The sequence below is a fragment of the Ambystoma mexicanum genome, chromosome 14 (assembly GCF_040938575.1).
Source record: "Ambystoma mexicanum isolate Mex_15411 chromosome 14, UKY_AmexF1_1, whole genome shotgun sequence".
Taxonomy (NCBI): Eukaryota; Metazoa; Chordata; class Amphibia; order Caudata; family Ambystomatidae; genus Ambystoma; species Ambystoma mexicanum.
The window spans coordinates 571159702-571181631 of record NC_090940.1 but is presented as its reverse complement, the minus strand read 5'-3'; positions in this window follow the sequence as shown (position 1 = coordinate 571181631).

Here is a 21930-nt window from a genome sequence, read left to right as displayed (position 1 = left end):
TAATTTCCGGGTCTGTTTTTTGCGAACACGGTAATACCATGGTGGTATTACCGTGCCGGTATTTACGGGTTAGTGTGAGGTGGTAGCGCAATGGGCGGGCCCCGGGATGCCGGTATAGGGGGCTTGGAGGCCCTTTACCAGCATGGTGGTGTTGCCACTACCGGCATGGGGGAACGCGCGTGCTCGCGCACTCGTAATGACCCGCTATTAGCGGGTTCATACGTGCACGGACCCGCTCATTCCGCCATGCCGGTAATGAACACGGTTTTACCGGCATACTCGTAATGAGGCCCATGGTGTTTTCTACTTCTGTCATGGCTAATGCTGCCTCATTTGCTATTAGTGGCTGTCCAAGTGGTTCTTGGCTTCCTGTTACAGAAGGCTGACTACTGTCAGGAGTGTCCACATCTAGTCGCGCCTGGAGTTCTTCTTCTTGTTGCTGTTCATTGTGCAACATTGTTTTGTACTGTGTAAAGTTTACGTCTGTTATAGTACTTTCAATTGATTTGAAAGCATCTTCATAGGAGTCATAGGTATCTAGTAAATCGTCTTCTTTTCTCCATGGCTTAAAATGTTGTAGCAAGGACATGTAAAACAGTTATTTAGGTTGAGGAGTTTTTAATGACAATTTTATATGATTAATTAAGCTTTGTTTGGTAAGATTGATTAAGCTGCCTTCATACTTTTACACTCTGTATCTACCTTTCCTCTCATCTAGTTTCATATTATTTTTGTATACAAAGTTTTGAGCTATGTGGTATAGACACCCGGTTTCTAAATTGGTACTCCTGTTTGGGTAGTATGTGCCTGGTAAATTGTTTTTCAAAGGGTCTTTGCTGTTGGGGTCATTTGTGGCTTTTTTTCTATGTCTTCATGTGGTTTCAGAACTCTTTTACTAGATTTAGCAGGACCAAGGCTTAGCCATACTACATTTTCAAATTTTCCATACAAGGCAGTACCGGTTAAACAGTCTGCAGCTTCATAGCAGCCACATTCTCTATGGGAGAGCATTTTTATGCCTAAGCTGTACAATTTCTGTGATGGTGTTTTGTCAGATGATATGTCATCCCAGAGGTTTTGGAGCTCTGTTTTTTCTGCTTTGGTTAAGTAGGATAGGCTGTCACATATCGTGCAACTGCAGTGGAATTTTCTGCAATGTACTGCAGATCTATATTTGCATTCCATAGGAGGGCAATGATTGCATTGTAATCATTGATGTATTTTGATACTTCTGTTCTTTTATGTAATATGTGTTCTTAGGTGATTTACCTTTGACACTATGGGCCTCATTCCGAGTATGGCGGTAAGGGATAGCGGCCACCGGTAACGAGACCGGTGGCGGTGATCCCTTACCGCCATACTCCGAGTTCCCTTTGCGCCCTCGCTCTTAACGCCTGCTTTAAGAGCAGTAATGAACGGTCACCGTTATTTGCATCTTCCCCATTCCCATTGAGCCCTTTGGGGGCTCATTTGGGAATGGGGAAGAGCCTTGGTGAATGGGGAATTACCGCCCCGCCAACCTTGGAATGGGGCGGTAATTCCGCCATCCACCAAGGCACTGCCGGTCCGGGTACGGCGTCAACCAAGGCGTTAATAGCGCCATTGGTTAGCGCCGTACTCGGAATGAGGCCCTATGTCTAACTGAAGACATGAAGTTGTTTACTTGACCTGTTGTTGAAACTGGTCAAGGCAAAACAAAGCGGCATTTGGTGTAGTATTTCCCTTTGTTTTTTTATTTGCGATGGCAATACTTCCACATTTGTGTCTTTGAAATTGTAAAATGTTGCATGAAGGTCACTATGTGTCGTTTGTAAAAGGATTTCACAAGTGACACATTTTTGGATGAACTTCAAAACAGTGGCATCAGTGTCCTGACCAAATTTAGGAGCATGTTTAATCCACAAAAGCATGTGGATGTGTGGTACTACTCTGGTTTGGTATTCTTTTCTCCAAAAGAAGTCCTGCACTTGTCCGAGGGGAGCAACAGTTTGATTACAAATGAAATCTCGCGGAAGTACTCGTGCAAGTACCTTTATCTGCTCTGAATGATGCTGAACGCTGAATGTTGCTGCTGCTCTGATCTGCTCTCTGCTCTCTGTGCTGGACTGCAGGACTGCCGGATTGCTCCATGGACATTTGGGACTGATTGAGTGTGATTGGCCAGTAAACCTGTCCCGCCTCCCGCCTCCCAGAATCCCAGAATCGAACGTTGAGCACTTCCCATAAAGCAAGTTTGCACAGGCAGAGCACGCACGCACTCACGGAATTACTTGTGCAAGTACCGCTTATCCGCTCTGAACGCTGCTGAATGCTGAACGTTGCTGCTGCTTTGATCTGCTCTCTGCTCTCTGCGCTGGACTGCAGGACTGCGGGATTGCTCTGTGGACATTTGGGGCTGATTGAGGTGACTTTTGGGGGTCGGGCTCACATTAGAGTCAACAACAGAGACCACATGTCATTGTTGGACCTTGTGACATTGTGCTATTGTGATATTGTGACAAACAGCTACAAACGACTACAACGTTTTTTTTTGTTGGTTTCCTTTTCCTGTTTAGTGTGATTGGCCAGTAAACCTGTCCCGCCTCCCACCTCCCGGAAACCCGGAATCGAACGTTGAGCACTTCCCATAAAGCGAGTTTGCACGTGCACAGCGCACGCGCACTCGCGGAACTACTCACGGAAGTACGCTTATCCGCTTTGCCGCGTTGACGCAGAAAGCGGATTTACCTTTTCCTTCTTATTTTTTATTGTGTCCAAAATCTTATTCATACATCCATCGAACTACTTTAAGTTAAAAGATACTGCAGTGAGGCATTGGTTGTTACCATATGGTTGTGATGTATCCCCCTCATTCTCTGAAAACAGGTATGCCTGCACACATGGGTCTTTTTCTTCCTATGAGAAATGAGGTAAGGAATTTGCATACTTCTCATACGGCAATTACTCTGACCCTAATTGCCACTCAGAAGGATAAGACCAGGACCCAAGCAGAAAGTGTGGACACTATAAGGCCGCTGACATCGACTTGTGGTTTTAATCTTGCTAAACATGGTACTAAGGCCACAGTTCACATGCCTGCTTTTAACAATTTACATGCATTAACTAAACAAAATGTTGGTCAAGCTGTATCAGACAACACTCTTTTGGAAACAACAAAAAAGAATGCTGACATAATAATGCTTGTATACCTTCTGAGCTCTCGCCAATTCCCTACGCGCATTATGATTCTAATTCGACTGGTATTTCAATTTATGCCAGCCAATGCGAATCTCCGATTTCCATTGTTGAGGAAAAGGCGAATGCTTCAGCTGTTTTAGATGGATCTAATACACCTCTATCTATTGCTCATTCAAAATACCATCATTTGCTTTACCAACTCCACGCCCACTAGCTCGCACCCAGGGTAATGTACCCTCTCAAACCGTGATTGATTTAACTTTATCTGCAATGAATACAACTATAATGAGTATGTTGAAATTATTTGAAAGCTTAGAAACCAAAATTGCCAAACAGTCCCTGCAGTTAGACGCCTTGTGCAACTGGTTAAACGTTAATTGCAGAACCATCATGGAAAAAAATAGAAATGGTTATGGTAACCTGACCACTGGGAGTGATTCTGTAATTGTAAATGAAAGCATACAGTACAGAGAGGACCCCAATATTTGTCTGTGCAGGCACCTTTAGTATCTTTAAAGACACAACCACTACCTGAATTTGTGAATGTTATACGACCGCTTGATACCTCCATTGTACTAGTGGATAATATTGTTTCTCCATTAGCTGGCCCTTCTGATTCCCCTAGTGCCGTTCTGAATGAACAATTACCTTCACTGAAATGTGTAGATACACCAGCAGTGATGAAACAAATCACTCGTCCAAAGGTTAACGGTCCCCGCCACAAATTTAAGAAATCAAAAAATATGCCAGGCGGAAGGCCCTCCAAACACACACTCAATGCGTTTTTCAAAGCCATAGGTGGGACTGCACCGATGCTGGCTGAACGTGCACCCCAAAATGTACAAGTGCATGCTCATCCTCAAACACAAGCAGAAACACTGCCAAGCATAAAGAAAACACCCAACAATCCAACAGTTCAGGTAGACTCCCCTAGTTCACAAATATCTGTTGATTGCCCAGTGTCATACTCTCTGCTAAGTCATCTGGTTCATACAATTGAATGCTCAAATAAGTCCAACAAATCACTTGAAAATGAGCACTCAACAAAAGATATTAATCCACCACAACTTACCGTGCCTCTGCCGACCTCATTAACTAAGAACCAAAGCGAGGAGATGATGGAAAAACTTAGACAAGCTGTTGATGAGTATATACTGAAACGTCTATTACCGATATCCTCTGACAAGGCGGATCTACCAGAAATAAGTAACACAAAAAAAATAACTCTAAGTAGTGAAGCATTGTCCGAGAACACTAATAGACAAGAGGAGGTGTTTTAAAGGGAACATCCCCGTAATTATCCAATTGCGGGGCTGCAAAGAAAGCCTTCGATTGCACAACTATCAACAAAGCTTATCCAGCATGTGAAAACTAAGACTAATTCCCTCATTCTAAAAAGTAGAGGTGGTAATTTTGAAACATATGATCTTAATAGAAGAAGTGTGTTAAACATCTTTAGCGACATAATAGAACTACAAGAGGTATCTTCCAGTGATATAGCACAGATTGAGTTTGTTTCTGATGTTTCAAAAGCAGTAGTGAGGTTGTGGATTCCTTCAAATGTTGTGTTCAATGTGATTTGGCAGTCAAGAATGACACTCTTTGACATGGGCTTTTTATTGGCACATGATCCTGAGCAATCTCCAAACCAATTGCAAGGTCCACCAATGCAACTAAACATATACAGAAGTCTGAAGAATGGGTCTGGAAGCTCATCAGGAGGCTCTGTCAGTTTTAGAAATTGACCACCAGTTAACTCGCAATTCTTAAAAATAGCAGGCTGGAATACTCAAGGCCATTCCCATCTCCATGACTCGGTTAAGAAATTTACCACAAAATATCATATCATTGTGCTACAAGAAACCTGGCTGATTAACAACCCAACATGGGATGGTTATGATATATCACTATCTCCCGCATTAACTACTGGTGGTAGACCCTCCTCAGGCTTACTTGTAGCAGTGCATTCGGAATCAGGGTTCATTATTACACCATGGGAAGTTGAAACAGCTTTCTTACAATTAGTAAGAATCACCCATCAACAACAACACATTGCTCTAATAAATTTTTATCGCAACCCAGCAGGGATTACAGATACTATTTTTTATGCAGGTCTCTCTAAACTGTTAGATATAATTTGTATGGATACAAACACCACACAAATTCTAATTATGGGTGACTTAAACATGGACTGTTGTAACATCTCACGGATGACGAATGAAACACATACCTGGAATTTATTCATGTTGGAGAGAAACTTTCAGATATTTAATGGGGCAGTCCCTGGGGATATTCCATTCCAACCCACATGGAAAAGGAACGCCAGCTATAGCACTATTGATTACATCTATATCAATCGGCCTTCCATCAAATCCAGGTATTAGATATATCTCCACAATTACACAGTGACCATAATCTTCTCTCATTAGTTCTAAAGTGGGACATAACTGTGGTTAGTAAGAGATATCTCACCCATTCCCTTGTGACGAATGGTACAAGAATACGATTAAGATGGACCACCACAAACCTTAAATCCTTTGGATGGGTGGTAGAAAGTAATGCATATTCAAACACCTTAATGCATTATCCAGATTTGCTTTTACCTTTTGTTAAATCATTTACTGAAAGCTCAAGGAACAGCCTGAGCCACAAACATGCTTTTGACCATAACATTCAGACCAAGCATGCAGAATATAGGAAAGAAAAAAGAAACTTATTAGCAGCAAGGATAAATGCATGTTGGCAAGATTTGAAAAATGCCAAAACTAGATATAAAAATAGGTTAAAAAGCCATAAAGCAATTATTTTTCAAAAAGATAGGGAAAGAATGCAGAGAGCTATTGCCAATCAGAACTCGGCAGAGATGTGGCAGTTACTAAACAGCCACAATACTAATTTGCAAGCTGATGCACAGCTCAATAGGGTTCCACAACAAGCATGGGTTGACTATTATACAAATCTTTATGCTGATAAAAAGTTTGATAAAACTCAACTCGTGCATAGGGTTATTCATCTATGGACTCTAGAAGTCTCTTCGCTATCTATCGAAGAGCTGATAAAACAGGCAAGTGTATCTAGAGTGTGCGGTCCAGATGGAATAAGCAATGCGATCTTAAAAGCTAATCCCAAACAATGGGCCGCAATTCTAAATAACATTTTTGAATCAGTAATAAGACTCCAGATGATTCCACCAACCTGAAAGACATCAATTATAATCCCAATTTTTAAGAAGGGTGATCGGACATTACCTCAGAATTATCTACCAATCACCTTGCTCGATTCCCCAGGGAAGATCTTTTGTAAACTGCTGTTACAACAGTTTAATGCCTGGATCCTCGCTAATAATTTGTGGGATCCACATTAGACAGGGTTCGTCTTAGGAATGAGCACACAAATCAATTTACTATGCCTTAATGCAATAAATACACAATGTCAGTCAGCCAAACAGCCGGTTTACTTTGCTTTTGTTGATTTATTTTCTGCCTTTGACTCAATTTCTCGTGTAATCTTATTTCAGAAATTACAAAGAGATAAATGTCCTACATCCCTATATGATCTTATATTTGCTTTACATTCAAACACATCTGTCCGCATTCGACTATCATTGAACGGTCTACTATCTGAACCCATTCATACCCCGCGGGGGGTGAAACAAGGCTCTTTATTGGCCTCTTCAATTTTTAATTACTTTATGTATGATTTAAAATATAGTTTTGATGCTACACATTCTGATTCCCCAAAATTCAATGATGAGTTTGTTAAAAGCCTGATGTATGCGGACGATTTAGTGTTGATCTCGAAAACACAACTAGGATTGCAGAAACTACTGAATGCATTTAATACCTACATAGTTGAAAATGAACTAAGAGTAAATCCTAATAAAACTCAGATATTAGTCTACCACCCAAGTAAAATCATTTGTATGGTCTATCAACAATACGCGGTTGAGCCTGGTGAAACAATATACATATCTGGAAATGCTCTTTAAGGGTAATTCAACCAATAGCGTGCATATTGGTCGTGTTAGAAATAAATTAGAGACTGCAACCTCTCAAGCGAAAATTATTATGTATAGATTTGGGAAATTCTCCATTAAACCAGCTCTCCATTATTGGAACCAGAAAGCAGTACCTAGCCTATTATATGGTTTAGAATCCTTGTCAACTAATACACATGTTTGCTTTGAGAAATGGGAAGGGAGTTGTTGGAAGCATATTTTGCATCTGCCAAAGAGTGTTCCAACACCGTGGATCGTTTATGAATTGGGATTGATCTCATTGGAAGCACATTATAATTGGCGACTATGTTCATTGTTTAGAAAATGTCTGATGTCTACTAACTTGGATGTAATATTAAAAACTCTGATCAGATATATATTTTCATCACAACACACCTTTGTAACGACCTGGATTGCGACCATATATCAAAACAAGGCTGATGCTGATATAACCATCGATTTACTGGTTAATAATCTAATGAAGGAAAAAGAAAAGATATATAACACTCATTGGATAAAAACCCATGAAAGGTGTTTACAATATAGAGGGAGACTCATATCGTTTTCCACCCAAAAAATTGAAAACACTAGCATTATATCTGATGAAAGCTCCATCAATGGTTTATCGCTCAGCAATCTTACGTATGCAATTTAATTTGTGGCCAACTAAGGATGTTAGTGTTAGACGGAAACTTATAAAACCAGGACAGAACATATGTCGATTTTGTGATATACCAACAGAAAAGGAGACCCTAGAACACTTGATCACACAATGTGTACAATTATCCTCTCAGAGAGAAACTCATTTCTCAAGGCATTGTAGATATGTGAGCAGTTTGGATCAGAAACAATGCTGGGCTATAGTTCTAAACTGTTCGTACTTACCAATTCAGATATCTGCGATAAACTTTTTAAATGGGTTGAAATTAGATCAATCAAGAGAGAATAACTAAAAAAAAAAAAAAAGGCAAAGTATTTGTATCTGTAATTGCATTTTATAGCAACCACTATCCTGAAATGTTTACATTATAGTGCTGCACTGAATTGTTTTTATGATTAGGAAATTCATATGTTAATGTTAAATGTTTTAATTTTTGTCTTTGTTCTTTTTGAAAGGTTGATTAATTTCAACCAAGACAAATAAAAAAAATAAAAATGTAGCATAGCAATGAAGCAATGATGGAAACATATCTTGATACATTTACAGGATCTAGAGAGCAGAGTTCTCCAGGTGTTTTTATATATATATTTGTTTTGTTTTTGTTTGCTATGCGTAGGAAATCGTGTAAATCTTCCCATGCATATTCTGCACAACTTAATGTCACAAACCAAGGGGGTTGTCCAAGGTTTCTTATTATATAGCATGCATCTCTGTGGTGTCGGAACCAGTATTCTTTTGTACCACGCATGTTTGCTAAAAGATTTGTAATGCTTGACTCTAAAACCTCATCTTTTTCTTGCACTTTTTGTAGTAATTGCGTAGCTGACATATTTAGAAAATTGGTACCTGATTTCATTGTGAGTGCAACTCCTTAGCATAGAGGTCATAGTTCACTTTCAAAGAGAAGGTGGAATATGTATTCCATGTTTTGTCTGAATCTGGGGTCTTCAGAATAAATTCGTAAAGAGCGGTATTCTGATACTGTTATTTGTGTGGGTCTATTATCGTACCGTCCTCCTTTTCCAGTAGGAAAGAGCAGAGGAAAGGCACGTGCTCCTACACTTTTGTCCCATATGCTGATTGGGGATCCTTTGGCTTGTCGCATTTGGTACGTTTCCAATGCATCATCTCTGGTGTCTTTAGAGTGTAATGGTGGGTGAATTGTATATTGGTCTAAAATAATGGATTCTGTACCTGGATCTAGAAGTTGAAATTGACTGATTTCTGATGAGTCTTTAATTATTTCAGTGGTTTCCCTCAGGTTTTCTTCAATATGTATTTCTTTGTAATATTCATTGTTGTCTTTTAGATATTGCATGGCTTGTCTAACTTTATGTAAGTCCATAAGTTGTTGCCAAATTATTTTGTCTTTTGTAGGTACGCCATTTACTAAGATAATTAAAGATTGATCTATTGAATGTTGCACTCCCAGAGTGTGTACATTTTCTTTGAGATCTAATGGCAAACAAACTACTTTGCCACAAATGCCTTTCAGTAATTCAGAGGGAGGAAGTTTTGCTGTTTTTGGTTGAAGGTGTATTATTGCTTGAAATGGGTGCACTGTTTGAATTATGATGCTCTCAAACAAGTTAAGTTTTTGCAGGGGTTTTGGAAGTGGGAATAATTCCAAGTTATTTGTGATAGCACGTGACGATGTCTGGTTGTTGTCAAGTTTTGCAGTGTAGTAACTACAAAGTATTAAGGGGTCAGTCATTTCTTATTTGTTTTCTGCTATAAGATAGAGAGCTAATTTGAACCACTTGGAATCTTCATTGTCTTCTATTTTGTATATTATGTTTACAGTATTTGTGTTATTCTTATAAAAAGTCCCGCAGCAACACACACACACATGGTTTGGTACTTCAGCAGATGTACTTTTAAACTTTACTATGTCTTTTTTGTATGTGCGTAGTAGAAGGTTGCCATCTGTAAAGTTGTAGCTAGTCTATTGTACAGCAATTGCATTTTGACATTTTGTAAGTGGCTTTCACTTCTAAAATATTTTCTCTGGGTATGCTCTATTTCTTCGAGTAGTTCTTTGGCTGTACCATGTAGAAGATTGTTATTTAAATTGGCTAGTGCCAACTTTTGGCATAGTACAGTTTATGAACCAGATTTCTTATAGTTGAATGGTGTGTTGATATCATTTTGATATGGTGGAAGGTGCTTTTGCAAATAGGTCCAGAAATGCAGGCTAAAGAATGTCCTTGTAGTCCTGTGTATTTACGCACTGGACAGGAGTCTATACTTTGTAATAGTTTGATATTTAATTAGTCTTTGCCTTTAACATACTGATTGAGGTACTGGTGTAAAGATCTGAAAGATTTTTTGGTCATGTTACACATTGATGTGCACGGCCATATGTAGACTGGACGCATTGGTTCAGTGGAATAGAGAGTTAATACTAAGTTTTCTGGGGATGTTTTTGTTAGCATCATTTCTTGTTCCATAATGGTATACTTAGGTTATTCATACCCTTGTCCATTGCTATGTACTGCAATTGGGTTTATTTGCTTCTGTTTGTATGCTTCTTCATTGAAATGGTTCTGTGCTTCTGTGCGGGTGGTGTGAGTCCATTCACCTCCACAGATGTTTGTGAAGCTATCTTTGTTGATTTTCCATTTATTGAGAAGTCTTTTTTGTAATTTACAGGGTAATTCATAGAATTCAGCACAGAAGCAGCGCACGCGAGCATTGCAGAAAGGGAGCGTGCGCCAGCGTGCGTCAGCCGTGTGCGCTACACAGCAGTCTGGCGCACCGCGTATTCATGGATTTCCCAAGCCATTTGGAGCCGTGGCGCATGAACATCCCACAGCGCCAGTGACGCCCCCAAGAACGCCCCTTGCGCAAGGAAAAGCCCTCGAAATCCCCAATATGGCACAAAGGGCCGCGCGAACCCTGGACCAGCTTACAGGGCTGCTACACTGTAATCGCATGACAAATTACACGTACCCGCTCACGGCAGCCAAAAGGCATGAAAATGTACTTGCGCACCCCCTTGAATACAGGTAACCCGCTCGCGGGAGCCAAAACACATGGAAATCTCCCTGCGCACCCTCTTCCATATGCGTACCCTGCTCGTGGCTGCCAAAACGCGTGGAAAACACATACCCAGGCCAATCGCGTGTGAAAAACCAGGAGCACCCATCCAAATACGTATACCCTGCTTGCATCAGGTAAATAGCATGGAAAAAGCATGGAAAAAGTCCCCCCTGTGGTGTGTGCTGCCTGTGGTGAATGGGGAGGGTGGATGGGCTGCCTGCGTGGATTTTCACACGCGGTTGGCGTGGGTACGTGTATTTCGGGGGTACATGTGGATTTTCACATGCACGTGGGCTACAGGGGTCGCGTATCTCTTTTTCTTGATTTTTTGGGGTGCCTGAGCATTGCGTGACACCTCATTTCTCCTAGGGGGCCACAGAATGGGACATTCATCGTAGCATATATACGTGTTTGTTGTTTGCCCGCACTTTTATGCTGCGCGGGGCCGCTTACACCTGTTTCCTGCTGGCGTACATGTTTATGGATTAGCACATCTTTTTTGGCGCACGGGTTTCCCCTGTTCGATTCCATGAATACGTGTTGTTAGCGTGCGTGTGGGCATTGAAAGCATTTACCTCTGGTACTTCCCCCCGTAACGCCCACATTTTCACGCATTGTTCCCCATTCCGCATGTTACGCCCCGTGTTACGCCCACTTTTCCTGTGTGCGCTTCACATTGTGTGCTTTCGCTGTGCGTGTCACTCACAGCGTTTAGTGACGTGTGCGCCCATGTGTGCCACCCATGGATTTGGCACACATCCCAGGATTTACACGGGCAGCGCATTCCATGAATCGACAAATGGCTGCGTGCGCGGCTTTAGCGTGTGTGCGCTACGATTTTCACGCTTGCGCTCCCCTTTTCGGCGCACATTTATTCCATGAATTACCCTGTTAGTACTTAGTGTTGTTAGTGGTTTCATTCTGTTAAGGAGCTTCTAGGATGAATTTTCTACGGTAGGTTTTAAGGGTTGTGAGTGATTTCCCGCCTGTTTTTATAAGGTCCTGAAGTACTCTGTGGAGGAACAATTTTTGTAAAAGAATTTTTTTGGTATGCTTACTTGTGGCTACATAGAGATTTATAGGTGCAGTGTCAGCACTAGTGGTAGCTGCAGTCTTGTTAATCACTTTCAGTTTCATTTTACACAAAGTTTCTATACTGGAAGCTGATTTTCTTTTGCTTAGTGACTGTATTAGCTGTTTTGTTTGAACTTTTTGTACAAATGCTGCTAGAGGTGGATGCTTATTTTGGACACTTTTATTTTGATTTTGTCTACTTCGGCTTTTCTTTCTACAGATTTGCTTTTTTGTAGGCATTCTTTGGGGTCTGTTGGAGAAAAAAATAAAGTGTGGGTTGGGATGTTGTGCAATGTATGTGTGCTTTGTGCATGATTGTCTGAGTATTATGGTAAGCATGTATGTAGAAATGTGTGATTGTGCAATGGGGTGTTACTTCAGGTTGGGAAGGCTATTCTTCTATTTGTGTGTTACTATTCTGGTGTACAGATGACAATACAAAGTATGCGGATGCTGAGGGGAAAGCAGGAATACTAAATGTAATGCTGCAGGGTTAATACAATTATTTATTCTACAGTACTAGAGTTCTACAGTTAGAACATTATGGCAGTTTTGCACTTACTTTTTTGGATGGAAAGAGTAGGTTTCTTCTGAGTTCTGGTTCGTACTTCAGACACTTCTAGTTTTCAGGAGAGTGGTCTTCACTGCAATTGTGAAAGAAAGAAGTTAGTAAATATGTGTGTTCATAGCTCTGTTGTTAATTTAGACATGAATTTGTTTGTTTTTGCAGTAGTATTGCTTTCTGATAACTGTGCATAGCATGTAGATGCACTTTCCTTTGTCTATGTGCATTCTGTATATTTTACTTAGAATCTGTCAGTTGAATGTGCCTTGGAAATTATTACAATAGTAAGCACACAGAGCACACTTGGCTTTTTAAGGCAGTGTTAATGTATGTTAGGAGACAGGAGAAATACTTGTATGCTTTTCTTGCCATTTATATAAGGTAAATGGCAGGAACTGTGGGGAAAACCATGAAATGTATGCATTTGTGAAGGTGTGGGAAATGAAGCAGAAGGATTGTATGGGTTCAGCAGCTCATTACTCTCCAGGATAGTTGTAGAGGAGAAGGTTCAAATAAGAAAACCTGGAAAAGTGGCAAAGGGACAAAGCAAGTTTACCAGAGTGCAGATGATTAGCAAACTACTAGGTGATTCTGTGGTGCTTGGAGATGGGAGAGTCTGAAATAAAGCAAGGGTTGCAATGAAGGGTGTGGAGCTTGTATTGCAGACTGAAGTGAAGGGGAGATGTATGTGTTGCTTTACTCCACTGTTTGCACATAGTTGTATATGATGTGATAGACATGACTGCACTTGTGTATGGTTGAATGCTGTGGTAAATTCTAGAATGGAATGGGCAACCAGCTGGAATGAGAGAGCTGTCTAGATTGGAAGAACAGTTGTAGATGCAGTGGTATGCAGTGTTGTTGTTTCAGCTGGGAGCTTTTCAAATGATATTGACTATCTGTGTGCATGAATAAAGATGTATGTACTCATCCTGACTGTGTGTCATTTTATAACACACTACAAAGCCTTCTCCCACAATGATATTGTTAGTTGTCACTTCTTTTAACATGAAATAACACTTTGTTAGCCAGCTGTGTGTGTTGTGTCTGATTACTATTATACTCATTCCTAAAGGAAGTTCAAATGATAGATTGTATGTAAAATATCCAGAATGTATAGAAAGGAAAGTGTATGTACATCCTATGCACTATAATGCATTAAATGTTATTACAGTTGAAATGTGGATAAATAGGTGGCAGTGATTACACAAATTACGGAATGAATGAAGAGAATAACAGTTTGTACATTACAGTTAGTAATGTAGGTAAATAAAAATGTGGAGAGCAGATAGCTTTGCAAGCAACACTTGATCATAGCAGATGGGAGAAATGACAGTAAGCTTTTTTACAGGTTATACAGGGTAAGTGGCAGTTATGTTAGGTTAAAGGTATTTGTACCATGCACCGTCACCAATGGAATTGGTCCCCAGGTGCTCATATGCATTTATACAAGAGCTATACATGTACTGTGCAGAAAATATGCATACCTGTAGTTTGTGTTCGTTCATGTGGATGTGCATGAATCTGCAAGCAGAGATCTTGGAGAGTTTTACAGTAGTTGTTCCTGCTTTGTGCTTTGCAATCACAGCACATTGTAGTCGGAGTGATCAACAGTACATCTAAAGTGCTGAACTGTGATGATGGAGTTAGATGTAGAGTTCTTGGATGTGATTGGTGGATGGTTGTGTGACTGCTTAACAGTAGCCAATGAGGGAATAGTGCAGAAAGTTAAGTGGAAAGGGTAGAAGGGCTGCCCCAGTGTTACATGCCCTGGACAGGGCGTACCACATACAGGGCTTCTGAGCATGAAATGGGAGTGTATTTTGAGTATTAACCAATCAGGTGTTGAGGTTCTGCTTCGTATTGAGAGAGGCTGTGTGTAGTGAAGTTGGCAGAGGTGGAGAAAGTCAGGGTGTTGGTGGTTGGAGATATTTGTGAATGGTTTGGAGAAATATGCTAAATCTAGGAATGTGGCTAACAATTTTGACATAAAAAGAGTGGAGGTGGTGTGCTGCACTGTGCCTAGTGTTAATTTGCAGGCAATACTGGAAGTTTGTCAGGATATGGCTAGGTTTAGTCCAGATTTAGTTGTCCTGCACTGTGGTGGTGTGCATTTGGGCTATGTCAGTGCCCCTACTTTGTTGCAAGATCTGCAAAACTTGGTTCAGGCAGTCATGAAAATCCTTCCAAATGCCAAGGTTATTTTTTCTGCTTTGTTACCTAGGGCAGTATGGGACAATAGTTCTGGTTTTTGCCCTCATCAAAATGTTGCTAGGTATTTAATTAACCAAGGCATGTTTGCTTTTATGATTAGAGATGGCATGTTGTTTTGCAATAATGACAACATTGAATCTGGTAATGTTGTTTACTTTAAAGCAGATGGCATGACTTTATCTCTTATGGGAAATGCCATGCTGTTTTGGAATATAAGTATTGCTTTGTAGAAGCTAATGAGAAGATATTTGGAGGAAAATAAGGGAAAAAAACAAAAAATGTACATAATAAAAGGTGTTTCTAAAGCATCTTTAAAAAAACAAAAAAAGGTTCTTTTCAGGGCCAACCTCAAAGGGGAAATGGGGCACACTATTTAAATGTTCATTCTCCACTCTCAGATTTTACGATTTGTCTATGGACAGAGCATATTACATACAGGGATTTTGAGGCTGAGAGGCATCCAAATCAGACTTAGCTGAGCAAGGGATTGGTCCATAAGGTTTACTGGGTGTGATGTGTAAGGAGAGACTTTGTCAGAAAGTCTTTTTCCTGAGAGGAGAGCAGATAGCTATGGCTGTGTCTTTCAGAAGGCAGATTGTCTGGATTTTGGGAGACTCATGGTCAAATTGATTGGAGGTGCATGCAGATAGCTGTGGAGTGTCTGCACATCTTGTATTCCCTCATGTGGAAGTGCAATGGAATGGAGCGCGTGGAATGAAGTGGCTGGATTTGGTACCTCTTTGTGCTACTTTGGTGACAAAGCGTTTTCCAAACATTATTATTATTCATTGTGGAAGAAACAGTTTAGGACATGTATCTGGAATATACTGTCAATTCGCAATGAAAGAAGGACTTGGGAAAGTCATGGACATGTTTCCAAAGTCCCAAGTAATTTATTCTCGTATTGTGCAGAGACAAATGTGGCTGCGTTCTTCATTTGGTCCACAAATGGAGAAAGCGAGGCGTAAAGTAAACAAGGCTGTTTGTGCCTTTTTGAGAGATGTTGGCATGTCCTCTTTTTACAATGAAAATGTTATGTTTAGTAGTACATACATTTTTCGCAGAGATGGAGTACATCTTACTTATGCTGGCAATCAGATTTTTCTGCGAAATATACAAAATGCATTATGACCCTTTTTGAAATTATATCATTCCTTTTTCCAGTAGGTGTTGACCACTTGAAGTTTTTGAAACACACAAAAACACCACCAAAAGGGTCTTTTCAGGGCCACCACTACCTCCCGGAGAAGAGTGCAATGGTTTTGATAGGGCAGCACGCCAAAAATTGTAATAGTCTGCGAACTGTCCGCAGACTTCTAAAAATGCACAGGGCCCTGCAGCATTTCACTGGCACTTCTATTTTTAAACTGTGAAAGGCGGCTCTGAAAAGAGCCTTTTTTTTTTTTTTTGTTTTGTACTTTTTGTTGGTTTTTAAGACATGACACATAAGGAAAGGAAGGGAAAGGAAGGGAGGGTAAGGAAGAGGCACCAACCACAGGGATAAGAATGGGCAGGTGGAGAGAGGAAGATGTAGTGTGGGCCTTACTCAGGTAGTTGTCAGTCCTTCACATGCTCCAGGACCGTAGCCTCGAAAGCACTTTGAAGGGTCTTCCCCCTGTAGAGTACTGTGTTGCAGTACATACATAATACTGTGACCCTCGAAAGGTAAGAATCTAGAGAATCACGTATGGCCTGTAAGGCAGCTGGAGGGATGCACTGCCCCCACAGGAGTGCCTCTTGTCATAGCAGGAGCAGAAACAGAGGATGCTGTAGAGGCATTCAACCTACTACATTTATCGCAAGGTTCAACCTTACGAATAGCACCACCATTGAATGACTTTAGGTGTCGCTTCATTGACGTAGTACCGTAGCTGTACACACCTTTTTTGCCACGACTCAGCACCAACTGGCACTGACTGCAGCGCACATTGTTTGACCAAGCTTTCAGTACTCCATCAAGAGTGGCAAACAACCTCCACACTGAAGACTCATGGTGAGTGCTAGTAGTAGGGACTTCCACTATCTCATCCTTGTCATCCTCTTCATCCTCATCTGCATCCTCATGCCTTTTCCCCTCTACTGGCCCTAGGGGAGGTGGTGGTGGTGGAGGGGTTGGGGTGGTGCTGAGACAGAAGTATCACCAAAAGCAACAATGGGTGCCATCAGGACAGCTGTCAGGAATTTTCAAAAAGGAATTAATGCAGCAGAAAAAGCAGTTCCACCAAGGATCAATGTCCATCAATACCCTGTCTCACTTGAAAAGCCAAAAGCAGAATGAGGATCAGCTCTGGGGTGTGGCGTTTTATAGGATGCTGGGACACGCTTCACGGACACCCGCGCTGTCTGCGAACACTTGGAACACCAAAAACAGGCTCAAAAAGTTCCAAAAAGTATGTAGATTGCTGAGGACATTGTCTGGAACATGTGCAAGGGTGTACCTTCACAGGAAAACACACTGGATTGCTCAAAAAAGCACTTTTTAGGTGTCTGGGGGCCCGGACTGTGTTCGCGAACAAGGACCCATGCTTAGCGTGGGTGCGGTCACATGATGGCATCACAGACACTTTTGCAAATGGGAAGGGTATCCGTAGGACACCAAATGCATGGGGTCGGATGTACACATGTGTGCTTGTGTTCTACGGACATTGTTCATGTCCCCGAACTAATTAAAAGTGCGACCATGTGCGGCGGACAGTTACGGACATGAGCAATGTTCCTAGGACCCAAGGGTGTAATACGCATGCGTGCAAGTGTTCTACGGACAGAGATCAGGTCCCTGAACAAATTAAATGTGTGTCACAACTTTGCGGACAGGCTATGTGTTCTACAGACATATTAATTCTGGTTGCGGACAATGCGAACAGAGGGTATGTTCTAAGAACACCTTATTTTGAATAGTTGCGGACATGCAGATGGATTTAGTGTCCTGCGGACACCTCCATTTTGATTGCGAACAGTGCAAACAGGTATAGTGTCCTTAAGACATCCCCCATTTTGGCATCCCGGACTCACGCACTATCCGTGGACACCCTAAATGCCTTCTTAAAAAAAAAAAAAAACATAGAGGAATATTATAACAGAGCACATAATATTTTATTATTGTATACAAATATGAACATTATGAAGTAGAGGGGGAAGCAGAAATTGATACAAATACAGGGGAATTAGGGGTTTGTACATGTTGGATGGTAGGGGAGAATGGGATTGAAGTCTCATCATAACGTTTTTCTTATTGGGGACTTTTTGGGGATGGTTAGCTGGGACATGGAAAAGTGGTACAGGTACATGTGGGACAGTGATATTAAATGTTTCCTTTATGTGGTCCTCTACAAAGTTTTCAAAAGAATGAAATTCATCATTAATAGATCAATTTGTTGCTCTATACGCTGCAGATGATTTTCCAAGGTGTCTGTTTCTGTATTATTCTTATTGTCAGTATGTTATGTTAAAATATATATATATGTTAAGTAAACATAATAAAATGGTTATTAATTGGTTTATTTAGAGATGTGTATTGTCTACCATTAGTATCACTGTTTTCACTCATTTCGTCCCAAGCAAAATTTTCTTCTAGCCATCCCAAAGTACTAGACATTTCTGTGTAAAAAATATATATATTTTTCAGTGTACCCTACTACAGAAAGTTTATAAATATATTAAATTAATATAGTGTACATACCAGTTTGTTTTTTAAGTTTTGCTGTTACTACTTTGTAAGTGTGCTGTTGATTTTTGTTGTGCAGTTTCTGTGAGGTAATTCTGCTGGAGGCATAGACTATTTTCTTTTGGTATGTTCCATTTTGTTGCATATGCTATGTAATTGGGCTGTTGGTGTCTTACATATACAGTTTACATATACAGTTTGCACTTCTTATTTATTATTGATTGTAATTTATTTATATACTGATCTTTGAACATGTTCAGTGTTTTTATTGCTTTATACAACAATGTAAGATACCCGCTGAGTTTTTGGATAGTGTTGATGTTGACCGAGTCCGTCCACGGACATGCGCACAGTCCGTGGACATCAGAACCACTAGCGTAGGACAGAGGGTTCAATGTGTTGTATGGTACATGTATATAAACTAAGGGAATCCTACTAAAAATCTATCAAATTCATGATATCTATATCTATATTCAGTGAAAAAATCTTTTTTTAGAGGATGTTATGGTTAAGTTGCGCTGCAAAAAACCTGTGAAATTCATTGAAAGAACTTGGTTAAAGGGACGTTATGGTTAAGTTGCAATAATAAAACCTATGAAATTCAGTGAAAAAACTTTGTTAAAGGGACGTCATGGTTACAAGTAAAACCGAAAAAATGCTGAAATTCGACAGTTATGGTAAGCTAAGCAACCATATCTCGCGCCACCACCGTGCACTGCTAAGACTAATACCAAGGACATCAAAGATGACATCACAAATATCATTGATGACATTACTGATGACATCAAATGTGCATTTAGTTTTCATGAAAAGTCTGTACAAGGGATTCTTATTATAATGTTGACAAAAAAGTGTCAAGGATCATACAATAAATATTGTGTGGGAGTGAGGGGTCGTTTGGGCCCCCCTCATACATTCAGCACGAGACAAACCACTTGCTCACACATTAGCGCGGGGTGCCTCGATTGCCCTTACGCTAAAATTAGCATAAATGGGGCTATTGCGGGATACACTTGGCTTCCATTTTGTGTGTCCTCGACTATATCTTTGGACTAGGCCTCACTCCGATAATACGAAAAGGCTTCTCTCCCCTCTGCAGCACTGCGCACAGCACGCTCATGGCCCCCACCTTTTTTCTCACTGTCTGAAAGCTACACAAATCCCGTTCTCATGGATGCTCTGGGGATAATTGAAACAAATAGTAAAATATATCATGATCTAACCTATGATCTAACCCTCACTCCTCCCGGACACAGGCAGCTGGACTTTGTAACACTCACCCTCCCCCCAACTGGGCAGCCTATCCAGAAGAAGCAGCGCCTACACGACTATATGTTACATCGCTCCCCAACCAATCCTGTACTAATCTAATACCCTATATTAAGGACGTCATCGATGATGCTGGTTTGCTTTATATTTCCATGTAAGTGTATTGTTTGCCAGAGCGCTCTCGAGGCAGCAGAGTTCTCTGGATGCCAACTTTATACAAAGACTTATTAATCTTGCAACCTGTTCTCCTAGTCTCATTCCCTACTGGGATTTGTTATACTTTATGAGTTTGTATTGGTAAGTCAGGGAGTGAGCCTTTACATTTGGTGACCCCCGTGATATGATAGAGAAGGGTATGCCGAGAGAGGCCCCAGTGCCGTGTGGCGAGATCCGGGACGCCCCCAGCAAAACCATCACCTTCGCGGTTGACCAGTGTGTGCACAAACAGAAAGGTTCCAAGGGTCCCCATCATCTTTGTAAATAACTGACTGCTCGCTGAGGTGGGTCACGGCTTGGTTGGAGTGAGGCCCCGATTGTAAATAGACCGTGAATGGAGGCTCTCGGTCCACATCAGACACGTGAGTACTGGTTGCGAATGATTCTCAACATAAGGGGCAAAATTGCGAAATAATTGGTGTAAAGCTAAGGGCAAGAGAATAGGGGGAATTGAAATTTGGGTATTAGGGACTGTGTGAGTGAAACTGTTAGGCATTTTCTTATCTATCCTTTACGTGGCCATTAGGTTGTTGTGGATGAAGAGATAAAAAGGAATACGGATACTAGCACCGAAGGGGGGGTAGAACGTGGCGCCGCATAGCATTGTCTCAACCAGTGCAGGATAAAAGTGGAGATAAAAGAAAAAAATGTAGGAGTCTCATACATTTAGTAGGCTCGGAGTAGTAATTCAGAATATTCTTTTTCCGTGTGAGCAGAATTCTTAAAGGAGGCAGCATAAAGGGGCTGAGAGGTGGGAAGTGAATGAGAAAATAAGAATAAAGAAAAACAGATTATGACAAAGTAAAAGGGTGATTCGCATTAGAAGGTAGTACATGTTACATGTTCAATGTGTTGAAGTGTATTATGTTCGTCTGCGGACAAAGTATTTGTGTGTTTATGTTAATCTATAAAATAAGCATTGATGAAAAGTGTTTTATGGTTCCTGAAATAAGGTGTAAGTAAAAAAGGTTATTGATATTTAACTTGGTGCGGGTCAAAAGGTATTGAAGAGAATACTGGGAAAGGTTTTTTGTTGGTTATATTGTGTCAGATACCCGGTATAAGAGTAAAAAACACAAACAATAATTGGGATAAAACATCATGGGTGGGAATACACCATTAGCATATATTTGTCAACACATCCCTTTGTACACTGAAAAAATACAGAAGTATCATGAACAATGGCTCACAAAAATAAAAGGAGAGGGCTCGTCCGAAATATGGCCAGAAGGAGGGTACTTTGAGAAAAGAGTGTTAGATCTTGTAGCAACCCATTTGTTAACAAAATATTGAGGTAAGCAACTGTAAAACAGACCTTAAGTACTAGATTCATGGAGGATTTATTGAAGAAACAGACCCAAGCAGTGATGCAAATAAGGAAGTGTCCTCGGAAGGGCATACAGCCCCGACGATGGGAGAGGGAGTAACCGCAGAGGAGTGTACAGAAAAAACAGGAGAAAATGACTTCACTAGGCTTTACCCATTATTAATGAGGCACGCAGCAGGATACAGTGATCCCAGGGATGTGCCTGTGCCGAGTGCCCTGACAAACCCCAGCTGCCACGGCACCGCCACCTTATGACCCAAGAGGGCTATACAGGCCCACTAGTGCCCCTCCGGTGGACATAGCACGGCTTACTGGGGATTTAGAAAGGCAACTAGCTAATACTCAAATGGAAATAACACGGCTAAGAGCACTGTGTAATAGGGGACAGATGCTGCCCGGTGCGGGAGAGGTACCACCCAGCGTAGCCAGTTACTTGACTCCTCCACCTAGCGTAGAGGGGGGTTTCTACACCATCCCCACAGCCACAGGGGAATGTGCCTAAGGGACCGGAACTTGAGTGGCAATCAGGAGCGTTTTTCTTCCATTTAAATGACAAGCCAATAAGAATAGTGCGAGCAGAAGCTGCAGACGACAAGGCAGGAGAGGGACAAGGAGAGAGAGACTCAGATGGGGAGATAGATGAAGTATGGAGTGATCTGGATGAGTACGAGGAGAGGGTAGCAGCAGCAGGATATTTGCTTCCCTTACGGGAGGACCCAGAAGA